Consider the following 15,010-nt stretch of genomic DNA (forward strand, 5'->3'; position numbering starts at 1 on the left):
ATGTACATCCATGCATAGAAAAATTTCATGACTTCATCTCTCCTGACAGCTGCATAATATTCCATTGTATATGTACCACAGTTTCTTTAGCCATTCATCTTTTGAAGCGTATCTTGGCTGTTTCCATAGTCTTGCTATGGTAAATAGTGCTGCAATGAATATAGGTATAAGGAAGGGATTTTTGTATTGTATTTTTGTGTTCCTAGGGTATATTCCTAGGAGTGGTATAGCTGGGTCGTATGGGAGCTCGATTTCCAGTTTTTGGAGGAGTCTCCATATTGCTTTCCATAAAGGTTGAACTAGACGGCATTCCCAGCAGCAGTGGATATGAGTACCTTTCTCTCCACATCCCCACCAACACTGCTTGTTCTCATTCTTTGTGATGTGTGCCAATCTCTGGGGTGTGAGGTGGTACCTCATAGTTGTTTTGATTTGCATCTCCCTGATGATTAGTGATGTGGAGCATTTTTTCATGTGTCTTTTGGCCATTTGTATTTCTTCTTTGTCAAAGTGTCTGCCCATTTCTTCTCCCCAGTATTTGATGGGATTAGATGTTTTTTTCTTGTAAATTTCTGTCAGTGCCTTGTATATTTTGAAGATTAGCCCCTTGTCTGATGGATATTGGGTGAATAGTTTCTCCCACTCAGTGGGGGGCTCTTGTATCCTGGGCGCTATTTCTTTTGAGGTGCTGAAGCTTCTCAGTTTAATATATTCCCATCTGTTAATCTATGCTTTCACTTGCTTGGACAGTGCAGTTTCCTCTTTGAAGATGCCTTTAGTCTCAATATCCTGGAGTTACCTACACGTTGTTCTATATATCTTATGGTTTTGGGTCTGATATCGAGGTCTTTAATCCATTTGGATTTAACCTTCGTACAGGATGTTAGCTGGGGGTCTAAGTTCAATTTTTTGCAAGTGGCTAGCAAGTTGTGCTAACACCACTTGTTGAAGAGGCTTTCTTTGCTCCATTTAGGATTTCTTGCTACTTTATCAAAAATTAGGTATTGTATGTCTGGGGAACATTCTCTGTGTATTCAAGCCTATTCCACTGATCTGAGGGCTTGTCTTTATTCCAATATCATGCTGTTTTGATAACTAATGCTTTGTAGTACAGTTTAAAGTTCGGGAAAGTAATTCCTCCCATATTCTTTTTCTCAATGATTGCTTTAGATATTCAGGGGTGTTTATTGTTCCAAACGAATTTCAAAAGTGCCTGATCCACTTCTTTGAAGAATGTCATGGGTATCTTTAGAGGGATCGCATTAAATCTGTACAAAGCTTTGGGGGGTATTGCCATTTTGATGATGTTAATCCTGCCAATCCATGAGCAGGGTATGTGCTTCCATTTCCGCGTGTCCTCTCTTATTTCTTGGAGCAGAGTTTTATAGTTTTCTTTGTATAGTTCCTTCACATTTTTAGTCAAGTTGTTTCAAAGATATTTGAGTTTGTGTTGCACTATTGTGAATGAGATTGCCTTCCTGACTTCCATCTCTTCCCTATCATTATTGGTGTATAAAAAGGCCATTGATTTCTGTAGGTTGATTTTGTAGCCTGCCACCTTGCTATATGAGTCTATTCTTTCTAGAAGCTTTTTCATAGAGACTTTAGGGTTTTCTAGGTAGAATATCATGTCATCTGCAAACAGCGAGAGCTTGACTTCTTCCTTTCCTATCTGGATTCCCTTGATATCTTTTTCTTGCCTAATCGCTATAGCAAGTACTTCCAGTACTATGTTGAAGAGGAGTGGTGAGAGAGAACAGCCTTGTCTTGTGCCAGAATTTAGAGGACAGGCTTTCAGTTTTTCTCCATTGAGGACAATATTTGCCTCTGGCTTGTGGTAGATGGCTTCAACTAGATTGAGAAAGGTTCCTTCCATTCCCATCTTGCTGAGACTTTTGATCAAGAATGGGTGTTGGATCTGATCAAATGCTTTCTCTGCATCTATTGATATGATCATGTGATTTTTATTTTTCTTGTTGTTGATGTTGTGTATGATGTTGATAGATTTACGGATGTTAAACCTCCTTGCATTCCTGAGATGAAACCTACTTGGTCGTAGTGTATGATCTTCTTGATGATGCATTGGATCCTATTTGCCAGGATTTTGTTGAAGGTCTTTGCATCAGCATTCATCAGGGATATTTGTCTGTAATTTTCTTTTTTGGCAGCGTCTCTGTCTGGTTTTGGTATCAAGGTGATGTTGGCTTCATAAAAGCTGTTTGGGAGTGTTCCCGTTTTTTCAATTTCATGAAAGAGCTTGGCTAGGATTGGTAGTAGCTCCTCTTGAAAGATTTGAAAAAATTCATTAGGAAAACCATCTGGGCCTGGGCTTTTCTTTTTGGGCAGATGTTTGATTACAGTTTCAATTTCCTCAGTAGTGATGGGGGTGTTTAGATATGCTACATCCTCCTTACTTAAATGTGGAAGGTTATAAATGTCCAAGAATTTTTCCATTTCTTCTAGGTTCTCATGTTTAGTAGCATAAAGTTTCTCAAAGTAGTCTCTGATTACCCTTTGGATCTCTGCAATTTCTGTTGTGATCTCCCCCTTTTCATTTCCTATACGGATTATCAGATTTCTCTCTCTTTCTTTGTGAGTTTTGCCAATAGTCTATCGATCTTGTTTATTTTTTCAAAGAACCAGCTTCTGCTTTCGTTGATCTTTCGGATTGTTTTTTGGTTTTCCACTTCATTGAGTTCTGCTTTCAGCTTTATTATTTCCTTCTGTCTCCTATTTTTGATTCCTTTTGTTGGTCATTTTCTAATTTTTTGAGCTGCGTCATTAAGTTATTCAGGTATGCCACTTCTTCTTTCCTGATGTGTGCTTGCAAAGCTATAAATTTTCCTCTCAGGACTGCTTTTGCTGTGTTCCATAGATTCTGGCAGTTTGTGTCTCCATTGTCATTTGTTTCTAGGAAGGTTTTGATTTCCTCTTTGATTTCATCTCGGACCCAGTGGTTATTCAGTATTAGGCTATTTAATTTCCAATTGTTAAAGTTTTTCTTCTGTGTGGCTTTGTAGTTCACATCTAATTTCAGGGCCTTGTGGTCAGCAAAGGTAACCTGCAAAATTTCTATCCTCTTGATATTATGGAGGTATGTTTTATGTGCTAGCATGTGGTCTTTCCTGGAGAATGTCCCATGTACATTAGAGAAGAATATGTATTCGGGCTTCTGGGGGTTGAGTGTCCTGTATATATCTACTAGGCCTCTTTCTTCCATTTCTCTTTTCAGGTCTAGTATATTCTTGTTGGGTTTCAGTCTGGTTGACCTGCCAAGTGTTGACAATGCCGTGTTGAGGTCTCCCACAATTATTGTGTTGTTATTGATATTATTTTTCAGATTTGTCAACAATTTTATTAAATATTTTGCTGGCCTCTCATTCGGTGCATATATATTTAGGAGAGTGATTTCTTCCTGCTGTACAAATCCCTTGATTAATACAAAATGTCCATCTTTGTCCCTTACAACGTTCCTAAGTATAAAGTTTGCATCATCTGATATTAGTATGGCCACTCCAGCTTTTTTTATGGGTTTTGTTTGCTTGGATGATTTTCCTCCAGCCTTTTATTTTGAGTCTATGTTTGTTCTGACTATTCAGGTGCTTTTCTTGTAGGCAGCACAAGGTTGGATTGAGTTTTTTGATCCTTTTAGCCACTCTGTGTCTCTTAACTGGTGCATTTGGTCCATTGACATTGAGAGAAAGAATGTCCTGGGAGTTAGTGCCATCTTTATATCAAAGTTTGGTGTGTTTGTTGGTCAGTCTTGTCTTAAAGTAGGCCATCCAGTTTTTCTTTTAAGAATGGTTTTGAGTCTGTAAAGTTTTTGAGCTGTTTTTTGTCTGTGAAACCATGTATTCTTCCTTCAAACCTGAAAGTGTTTTTTGCTGGGTGCAGTATTCTAGGTGAAGCTTTTATTTCATTGAGTTTTGTCACTATGGCCCACCACTGCTTTCTTGCCTTGAGTGTTTCCAGTGACAGGTCTGCAGTAAATCTCAAGGATGTTTCCTTGAATGTAATTTCTCTTTTCAATCTTGCTGCTTTCAGAATTCTGTCTCAATCTGTGAGATTCGTCATTGTGACTAGGATGTGTCTTGGGGCATTTTTTCTGGGGTCTCTTTTAGTTGGTACTCTTCAGGCATGCAGTATTTGATCGCATATATTCATTAGCTCTGGTAGTTTCTATTTAATGATGTTCCTGACCATTGATTCTTCCTGGGATTTTCTTCCTGGGTCTCTGGGACTCCAATGATTCTTAAGTTGTTTCTGTTGATCTTATCATAGACTTCTATTTTCATCTGTTCCCATTCTTTGAAAATTTTTCCATTGTTTGATTATTTGCTTTAAGGCTTTTTTTTCAATTTCTTCTGCTGTAAGGAATTGTTATTCATCTCATCTTCCAGTGTACTAATTCTATCCTCAGCTGCTGTTAACCCGTGGGAAAGCTCAACCATGTTTTTCTTCAATTCATCTACTGAGTTTTTCACACCTGTTATTTGACCTGAAATTTCAGTTTGGAGTTTTCTGATTTCTATCTTCATATTCTCTTGATTCTTATTAGTGTTCTCTTCTATACTTTCTTTGAGTTCTTTGAACATCTTCCATATTGCTACTCTAAGCTCCTTATCTGAGAGACTGACTAGTTGATTGGTCATATTCAAGTTATCAGAGTTGCCATCACCATTCTCTATGTCTGTTGCTGGCCTGCATTGTTTCCCCATTGTCATACTTATATTGTGGGTTTTTCTACTGTTCTGGTTGTATTCATTGGCTAAATGATGTGCATGGCCATGAAGTGAAGCAGAGTGGCAGTGTTCCTCTGGATCCACCCTTTCTGGGCTTGTAAACTGACCTCCATGAAAGGCTCCAGGGAAGGCAAGCCGTCTGCAGATGAGCCACACACAGGATGAAATCAGGCCGAAAATGGAGCACAGCACAGAAGACAGGCAGATAGGGGTGCTGGCATCTGAGTTCCAGCAGAGTTCAGCGGCTTCTCCTTTCTGGGCTTGTAAAGTCAGCCATTTCTTACTCACTCACTCACTCGCTGGGTAGCTTCAGAATGCAGTTTTTTGGGGGTTCGCTTCCCAGGGCTATGAGGAGAGCTTTAAGGATTCAGAAAAGACAGAGAAGCACAGGACAGGGCTCCCTTCAGCGCCCAGTCTGTATTTCAAGTTCACATTCTTCACTGAAGCACCCTGAATCTGCATGTGTTCATGTTCACAATACATGAGACCAGTTTTCCTTTTTATTTTTTTCCTCACTCAGAGGAGCCACTCATAGTGGTCATTGAGCCTTGGGCAGGGCCTTTTCTTATGAGGCCTAGCCCAAAGTTTCTCCTCAATGAAAATCAATGCTGTCATGCTCTGTGGATGGAACAAAAAAACAATAAAAGCACGTGGTACAGGTTTGGATTCACTATGTTCTAAACCTTCTGCTGATGCCATTTGTCCACCATGTGCATGGAACAGTCTGTGCATAGCCCTGGAGTTGGACTCAATTCAAAGAACTGTTATTGGATGCCTCAGACATTGATGTGATAGCAGCTCCAGCAGAGCTACTTGTGGAGACAAACTAGGGGTCACAGGCCAGCTGCTAGATGTCTATGCAGTCTTCTTTTTGGTATGATAAGCATTGCTGAATAGCACTGGTAAAGGGGAAGAGGAGCATTTGATGGCTGAAACCCAATTACAAACATTTCTGTAATAGGATGCTTAAATAAAAAAAATTACAACCAAAAAAACTATATTCATGGGGGGGGGGGAAATAAAGTAGTACTTTCTCATAGAATGTCTTGCTGGAACTAGTTATGACCAAAGGGCTTCTTCCTTCCATTGAGACACTGATAGAAGATGACCCCCACTGACCAGATGTCAGCTTTATTGGAGATTTTTTTGGTGGTTCTTTCCAACTATAAAACAATCTGGTGGTAAATACCAGTAAGTACCAGCACATTGTGATGTTAGCTCCAAGCCGTGCACTGAATTGTACCTATCATCATCCATGATTTTGGAAAGACCAAAATCTGTGTTTTTTATCACTCCACATGCTGTACCACTTACTAAAGGAATATTACCTTGTTTGAGGTCATAGTGTGCGATGGGAGGTTTTATTTCATTCAAGTACTTTAAAGCATTCACAATCTGCATGATCATGATCGGGTCTCTTTCTCTGACATTAATTTGTTCTGTTTCAGGTAGAAGTTCAGATCATTGTCCTCATAGTATTCTAAAACTGTACAAAATGAGTTTACAGGTTCAGTGAAAAGCAATCATACAGCTTAACTCTTCTGGGGGTAATTCAGTTCCTCCTGTGAATCTGGTATTCCCTACATGCATGCTTGTGGTAATTCTCCTTTTTCTCATCTCTCCAGTGTTTATTTAACTGGTGACTTTCACAGCTACATATCTTTTTTCTATTAGATTAAATGCCTTGTAAACATCACTGAAACCTCCTCTACCCAAAAGATGTAACAATATCTGTCATTTAATGTTGGGTGACCTGAAAATTCTAAGTTCTCTTTATTATGGATTCTTTTTAGTTCCCTGATACATAGATTTCTAAGCCTTCTAGCCTTTCCAGCTCCCCCTGGATGTCCACTTCCTTCTTTTAAGATGACCTAATCTGAGCTGTTGTTTATCCATGAAGCTGTGTATTCTTCCTTCAAATCTGAACGTGAGTCGGACTGGGTGCAGTATTCTCGGTGAGGCATTCATTTCATTCAGTTTTGTCACAATATCCCACCACTGTCTTCTGGCCTTGAGAGTTTCTTGTGACATGTCTGCTGTAAGTCTTAGGGATCCTCCTTTGAATGTAATTTCCATTTTGATCTTGCTGCTTTCAGTATTCTATCTCTATCTATGGGATTTGTCATTGTAACGAGGATATGTCTTGGGGTGTTTTTCTTTGGGTCTCTTTTAGCTGGTACTCTTCGGGCATGCAGGATTTGATTGCATGTAGTCTTTAACTCTGGGAGTATCTCTTTGATGATGTCTTTGACAGTTGATTCTTCTTGGAGATCTCCTTCCTGGGTTTCTGGGACTCCAATGATTCTTATGTTGTTTCTGTTGAGTTTATCAAAGACTTCTATTTTCATCTGTTCGCATGCCTTGAGTACTTTTTCCATTGCCTGTTTGTTTGTCTTAAGGTTCTTTTCCAATTTCTTCTGTTGTGTTGAGTTTTTCTGCATCACATCTTCCAGTACTCCGATTCTCTCCTCAGCTGCTGATACCCTGTTGGCGAGGCTATCCATTGAGGTTTTCAGTTGAGCAACCGTGTTTTTCAGATCTGTTATTTGTTTGGAGTTTTCTGATTTCTGACTTTGTGTTCTCTTCAGATTGCTCTATGCTTTTTTTGAGTTCTACGAACATATTCCATATTTCTATTCTAAACTCCTTATCTGAAAGTTTAATCAGGTGGTTGGAATTTATTAGGTCATCCGAGCTTTCGTCTTCATTCTCTGTGGATGGTGTTTGCCAGCGAGGTTTCCCCATTGTCACACTTGTAGTGTGGTTTTTCCTGCGTGTTGTGGTGAGGTTCTTTGGTTAGAAAGGGTGCGTGGTCGCAAAGCAAAGCTTACTCTTCTGCTGCCTCTAGTTGACAGTCCTCAGAGTGAACAAAGACACAGCAGGGTGGAGCCTCCACAGGCCAGAGACCTCAGCTTATTGGATAGCGACCCCCGCAGCCAGAATGTACTTACTCTGCAGCTTCAAAATGCAGTCTTTTGGGGGTGCGCTCCCTAGGTCTCTGAGGAAATCTTTGGGGGATTCAGAAGCACAGGCAGACAGGCATAGAAGAAGTTTCCCCTGAAGTCCTGGAAGGTACTTTTTAAGTGATAAAATTAAATAATTTGATATAATCATATTAATCCCCCAAGGTATCTTCATTTCTTTGTATAATCTATATAAACAATTACTATGTACCAGAGAAACACAGGTCAACTAAAATTTTGTTTCAATGTTATATCCATTATGAGTGAGTGAAATACTATTGTTTTCCTTTTTCAAAACACCTTTTTCCTTGGAACAATGAGCAGATACAATTCATTTTAGTTGGTAAAATGTTTTTCAGTACTTACTAAGTACTAGTTACTATTCATCCATATCAGCCAAACTGTTTAATCAAATCTTTCCCACTTGAAGGAATTTAGAAAAATTAATTTATTATTTCCTTTTTAAAAAAATTTGATATTTATTTATTTATTTGGTTGTTGTTTTGATTTATTTGGGTCATACCCAGCAGTGCTAAGGGGTTACTCCTAGCTCTGCACACAGAAATCACTCCTAGTTTGGGGGACCATTTGGAATTCCACGGATTAAACCCTTGTTCATCTTGGGTTAGCCATGTGCAAGGCAAACAGCCTACCACTGTGCTACCACTCTGGCCCCAATTTTTATTTATTTACAGTTCTATAGTGTACCATTTTATTTAAGAATTATGTTTACTTACAAATATCAATACTTACTCTTGCTGCTATACTAAATTACAATAAACTTGTAACTTGAAATAACATTTTTTTCTTATAATTCTTGAGGCCAATTGTATAAAACCAAATTCAAGGTATCAACAAAACTACTGTTGGATACTACTTTGATGAAAATTTATTTTCTTTCTGTCTACTACCACCCCTCACCCCACTTCTTGAGTTACATTGCTTCATTTATGACTCCTCTTTCATCCTCAAGGCAGCAGCTCTAATATCTGTCTGTAGAATCAAACCTGTTTCCTTTTAAAAATGATTATCTTGCTTAAATTTGTGCAATAGCATACTCTGTCTCAAAATATTTACTTTGATCATATCTTTAAAGTCACTTTACCATATATGGTATTATAAAAACAGTCTAACAATTAGGACTTGGACATCCTTAATTGGTATTGTTTAGACTATAACATTTCCCCAAACAGTGGATCAGACAAAAAAGCATGTTTTTTTTTGTTGTTGTTGTTGTTGTTTTGGGTTTTTGGGCCACACCTGGCTTTGCTCAGGGGTACTCCTGGCTGTCTGCTCAGAAATAGCTCCTGGCAGGCACGGGGGACCATATGGGACACCGGGATTCGAACCAGCCACCTTTGGTCCTGGATTGGCTGCTTGCAAGGCAAACGCCGCTGTGCTATCTCTCCGGGCCCAAAAAAGTACGTTTTAAGACATATAAATAAACCTTTCAAATTGGAGATGGAGACTAGAATGACAATACTACGCTGCTATCAGAAAACTGACTTCTCTATGACATTTCTATGATAGGACTTTTGTCCAAATATTGTTAGATGATGCTAAGAATTCAAGGTATTGTATCAATATCCCACAGTTTAAGAAGAAGGAAGGACAAAAGAGCTAAAAATTAGAAATTAGTTATTGCTTCTTCTTTGGAGTGTTATGAATGTGTTTATTTTGTTATTAACTGCTGGTTAGATAAAAGGCTTGGAAAGAAATTGTTTAGCTAACTACATTGCTGTACACATAAAACTAATTTGGGAAAAGAAAAATAGTAATGAACTATAAGGGTCAATATTTAAATATATTCATTCAGAAGGCCTCCTTCAAGATGGCGAGGATCATCAGAGTAAAATTGATGGTGTTTGGGAAGCCATGCACTACCAGGGTGGGGGGGAGGTCCACCCTAGACCCATCCATGCATGCCATTTAATATATATATATATATAATATATATATAATATATATAATATATATATATATATAATACCTGTTTTTAAAATGCTTAGATTATTAAGTAAATTATCATATCATCTCTTTGTAAGATTACTTAGCAAAATAAAAAGATTGACTTTTGACAGTCTCTCCTTAGAGTGCTTAAGCATGTATGTGTTTGTGGGTGGGGGTCAGTATGTAGTAAATACATGGCAGCTATTTTGCTGAAATTAGGCTGAGTGTAATTCATATTTGTAGGATAGAGCTTTTCAGATAAACAACAGCTAAAAAATTCATTATTTTAAAATGGGTTTCCAAGACATTCTTCAGTAACTTCTTAGAGAAAAAGAATCTCTACTTGGAAGGAATAGAGATATAGTTAGGCACTTGCCTTACATAGAGCCAATCCTGATTTGATCACTAGCACTTTATATGGTCCCCCAAGCACTACCAAGAGTTGCCTCTGATTATAGAGCCAGGAGTAGTTATGAGCATCACCAGGTATGAATCCTACTATCCCTTCTTCAAATAAAGTGAAATACAGCAAAACAAAGAATCTGGTTGGAAGTAGAAAGGCACCTAAAGATTATAAAATGGTGGGAAGGAGGAGAATTATGGAGATTTTATCTTAAAGTTTACTAGTTTTTCTTGGTTATCCATTCTGTTTATCTGATTATTTGTTTATCTGATTATCCACTTAAGTTTAGCGAACTTAAATGTTAGATTTTTTTTTCAGTTCTAAAATTTATATTTGATTCTTATAAATTAAATATTATTTATCTTTTGGGATTTTATATCTCTTGCTAGCTTATTTCTAGATGAATGTATTATAGCTGTTTGATCTTATTTTTCTCAATTTAATATTTGATTTAAATCAGGTTTGCCTGAGAGTAGCAATCTGAGACAAATTCATTAGGATATTAATTTTTGTTACTAGTGGTTGAAAGAGTATCCCCCAATTCACATTATTTAAGTAGGTAGGTAATTAGTTTAAGATTCAGACCTGGGCCAGACAGATAGCATGGAGATAAGGCGTTTGCCTTGTAAGCAGAAGGACGGTGGTTTGAATCTCAGCATCCCATATGGTCTCCCGAGCCTTCCAGGAGTGATTTCTGAGCGTAAAGCCAGGAGTAACCCCTGAGCGTTGCTGTGTGTGACCCAAAAACCAAAAACCAAAAAAAAAATTCAGACATGAATAGATTTGGAGTTCAGGCAATATAACTAATAACTCTTGGCTGGACTCTGTTTTCCAGTAGATAGTGGCTTCATTATCTCAATCCTCATGGTGGGAAACTAGCTGTAGAAGTTTTAGCCTGATGCCTTTCTATATTTAAATTTAGTGAAACTGAGAGAGGGCTTTAATCTAACTACTTAAGTAATTTTGGAATTTGCTCTGTGAAACAGTGAATTGGCTTGAATGGGGGGAAATATTCTGTACTGTTGGGGAAAGAGTGCTTTAGACTCATGGGTGTGGAAATAGAGCAATAAGGAAGCACCTGGATTATGAATACAAAAGGTAGAGTTCCTTAGGAAAGAAATCAGAGAACTGTTAGTAGAAAGGAGAATGTTAGCAAAAGCAAATATGCAAACATCAGGTTTGAAAGGATACTAAGGGATTCTTAGAGCAGAGGGAATGATGCCATCAAAGTGTAATGGATGGAAGAAAACTGATTAGTTAAACAAAGAATTAAAAAATTGAGAAATGACAAGTTTATTGACAGATTTATTCATTTCTGAGGTGGGAGAAGAAACAAAGGATGAAACAAAGAAGATGATATATAGATATGTAGAAGGATGTTGAAGATTTATTTGCTTAAATAGCTCCAATATTGTTCCCTTGGGGGAGGGGGTCACACCTGGTGATGCTCAGGAGTTACTCCAGGCTCTACATTCAAGAATTAACCCTGTTGATGCTTGGGACCATATGAGATGCTGGAGACAGAATCTTTGTTGGCCATGTGCAAGACAAGCACTGAATCAGCTGTATTATCTCTCTAGCCCCAAATAGCTTCAATTTTTTAAAAGCATGACAAATAATTGTATTACTATCATTACTTTTGGTTTGCTGGGTCACACCTAGCAGTGTACAGGGCTTATTCTTGATAACGCTATAATCCAGGATCACCCCTGGCAGGGTTTGGGGGGGGATCATATGGGTGCTGGTGATTAAATCAATGGACTACAAGCAAGATAAGCACCATACTTTCTACTATCTTTCTGGCCTTGGAAATAGTTTCATATTAAAAAAAAACTAGTTAAATATATCACATCAACTATATCTCAGAAAATGCATACAAATAAATTCTTTGCTAGGGCTGAGGGTTGGGGTACACTTGGCAATGCTCAAGGTTCCTCCCATTCAGAACACGAGAATGAATGTGGGTCTCCCGTGTGCAAAACATGGGAGCTTTGCACCACACTTCTCCTACTCTTAAAAAATAAATGCTAAAGCTAGCACATCAAACAATTGTGCTCTTTATATTGTTAATGGCATGTCTACAAAGCTCAATCATAAATTTATTTGCCTTATAGAACCCTATAATAATGCATGAAATTTCATAGAGTTAGGTGTAATATGAATTACTTAGCCATTACATTAAAAAAAGACATTGTTAGTATAATGTAACAGTGTTGGTATACACATAGCTAGTTTTTCCTTCAGGTATGTTGCTAATAAGGTTTGTCTGGATGTGATAAAATATTTCTCAAAAGTGCATGGTAAGGGGCCCGGAGAGATAGCACAGCGGCGTTTGCCTTGCAAGCAGCCGATCCAGGACCAAAGGTGATTGGTTCGAATCCTGGTGTCCCATATAGTCCCCCGTGCCTGCCAGGAGCTAATTCTGAGCAGACAGCCAGGAGTAACCCCTGAGCACTGCCGGGTGTGGACCAAAAACCAAAAACCAAAAACCAAAAAAAAAAAAAAAAAAAAAAAAAGTGCATGGTAAGTCAGTTTTCATAAAGTTTGCAAATTTGTGAATAATCCAAGCCATTTAGGTAATTGCTAGCTTCACCACACATTAAGAGTCTGAAACATTTTATTCTTTTATATCTTCAAGATACTGAGCACATAGCATATGGCAGGATAGATCTAAAATCTTTAGTTATGTTAACTTGTTTAATTCTCACAATAATTGCTAGGGGAAAAGTTTATGATCTGTGTTTTTAAAGACAGAGAAAATGAGATATAAAGAGATGGTAAACAGATAAGAAGAAAGTGGTAGAACTAGTATTTGAAACAAGGAAATTTGAACCCAGAACTTATAAGGTCATTTACTTGCTCTATTTTCTTGGAATTATTTTTTTGATGAATGCTTCCCTCAAGTGTTAGTACAACTTGTATATATGTGTAAATATTTCATCAAATCACTTTTTGGGTAATACTCTTTTTGGGGAAGTGTTTTTCCCCCAGATAGGGTGATAGTGAGATATTTCTTACGGAACTAGACACCTCAGATAGTCTGCATGGGGGAAGATTACTATTATTCATACACTCTTTTTTTTTTTTAAATATGGAACGCTTCACGAATTTGCGTGTCATCCTTGCGCAGGGGCCATGCTTATGTTCTCTGTATCGTTCCAATTTTAGTATATGTGCTGCCGAAGCGAGCACTATTCATACACTCTTTTTTTTTTTTTTTTTTTTTTTGTGGTTTTTGGGTCACACCCGCAGTGCTCAGGGGTTATTCCTGGCTCCAGGCTCAGAAATTGCTCCTGGCAGGCACGGGGGACCATATGGGATGCTGGGATTTGAACCGATGACCTCCTGCATGAAAGGCAAACATCTTACCTCCATGCTATCTCTCCAGCCCCTATTCATACACTCTTAAGTCCCATTCCAAAAGGTAAGGTTTATAAAACTAAGAATTCCATCTCTTAGGTATACAAATAAATTCAGTTGTTTTACAGAATATGCAGATGACACATACACTGATGGTTCTATATTGAATTGAATTTTGTCAATAACTAGAAACATACCTTCCAGGTATGCTTGAATATCATAATGGTAGGTATTTTTTCGATGCAGTAAGTTTTAGCCAACTCCTAGGAGAGAAAGAAATAGCAACACAATCACAATTTGATTCCTCTTTTTCGTACCATACATGGTAATCGCAAGAAGTATGTCTGAAAGAATCCAGAGACAGCATATACTTTACAGATTCTTCTTTCAAAAACTTTTCTAAGAGATTCTTATTCTCAAAGCTTCCAAGAACATTCCAGAAAACCCCTATTCCCAGCAAGTCTGAGTTTTCTTGCCAAAACTCAGAGAAAATGAGAGATGAAGACTGAAACAAAACAGATTCTGAAAGATTAAATGAGCAGTTCTATTTTTCAACTTGATATCATTTATCAAAGTGAGACTATAGTTTATACATTTAAGGCATACAATATATTAAGTTGATGTATTTCTATATGGCAATATGATAGCCACTGTAGTCCTGGGTGCCATACTACATCATTATAATTATGGTATAGCATTATTTTTTATGTATATTACAGTGTGCATGGCATATTTACTATCTATTGCAAGTGTGTACTCGTAAATATCATAAGCATTTTGTTCCTACTCTTATCACCTGGTAATCTCTATCTTACTTTCTACCTTTTAATAAAAAAAAATTTGGGGGGGGGGTTTGGACCATATCTGGCAGTGCTCAGAAATCGCTCCTGGCAGGCACTAGGAATCATATGGGATGCCAGAATTCGAACCACCATTTGTCCTGGATCAGCAAGGCAAATGCCCTACCGCTGTGCTATCTCTCTGGCCCTAATTAATTTTTTTGATGGGCCAGAGCAATAGTACAGCAGGTAGGGCATTTGCTTTGCACTTGGTTGACTCAGGTTCAATTCCTTGCATTCCATATCTTCCCTTGAGCACCACCAGGAGTAATGCCTGAATGCAAAGCCAGAAGTAAGCCCTGAGAACCACCAGGTATAACCCCCAAACAAAACAAAATAAAATTTTTTGTTTTGATTTTTTTTTGTCTTTGGGCTACACCCAGTGATGCTCAGGGTTTACTCCTAGATCTGCAGTCAGGAAATACTCCTGGTGATGCTTGGGGACACATGGAATGCCAGGGATCAGATCCAGGTCCACTGCTTGCAATGCAAATGCCCTATTTGCTGTACGATGGCTCTGGTGCAGTCCTTTTGTGTTTTTAGTCTTTATTTTCTCTTTGTGTATTTGTGTTGAACAAGGTTTGAGAGATCTCTACCCTATGAAGCTCAAGGTCTACTCTTAGCTTGGTGTCATGGGAACATGTGCTGCCAGTGGTTGAACCCAGGCTTCTGGTACCTATCAGGCCCTTTGACCTATCTTCTGGCCCATGTTTGATTTTCTTAGATTTCACAAGTATGTTATATCTATTTTTT

At 38.1% G+C, this 15,010-nt stretch overlaps 1 non-coding gene and 1 pseudogene across 1 annotated transcript; both read right to left on the bottom strand.

Moving 5' to 3' along the window:
- Positions 1–5,490: 5,490 nt before the first annotated feature.
- LOC126010761 (serine/threonine-protein kinase tousled-like 2) lies at positions 5,491–6,638 on the bottom strand (annotated as a pseudogene).
- A 6,505-nt stretch (positions 6,639–13,143) lies between these two features.
- Positions 13,144–13,250, bottom strand: LOC126025631 (U6 spliceosomal RNA). The gene has a single exon (XR_007501491.1). It is a non-coding gene; the product is annotated as a U6 spliceosomal RNA (small nuclear RNA).
- Between the last annotated feature and the right edge of the window lie 1,760 nt (positions 13,251–15,010).

This window comes from Suncus etruscus, chromosome 1 (genome assembly GCF_024139225.1).
Source record: "Suncus etruscus isolate mSunEtr1 chromosome 1, mSunEtr1.pri.cur, whole genome shotgun sequence".
Lineage (NCBI taxonomy): Eukaryota > Metazoa > Chordata > Mammalia > Eulipotyphla > Soricidae > Suncus > Suncus etruscus.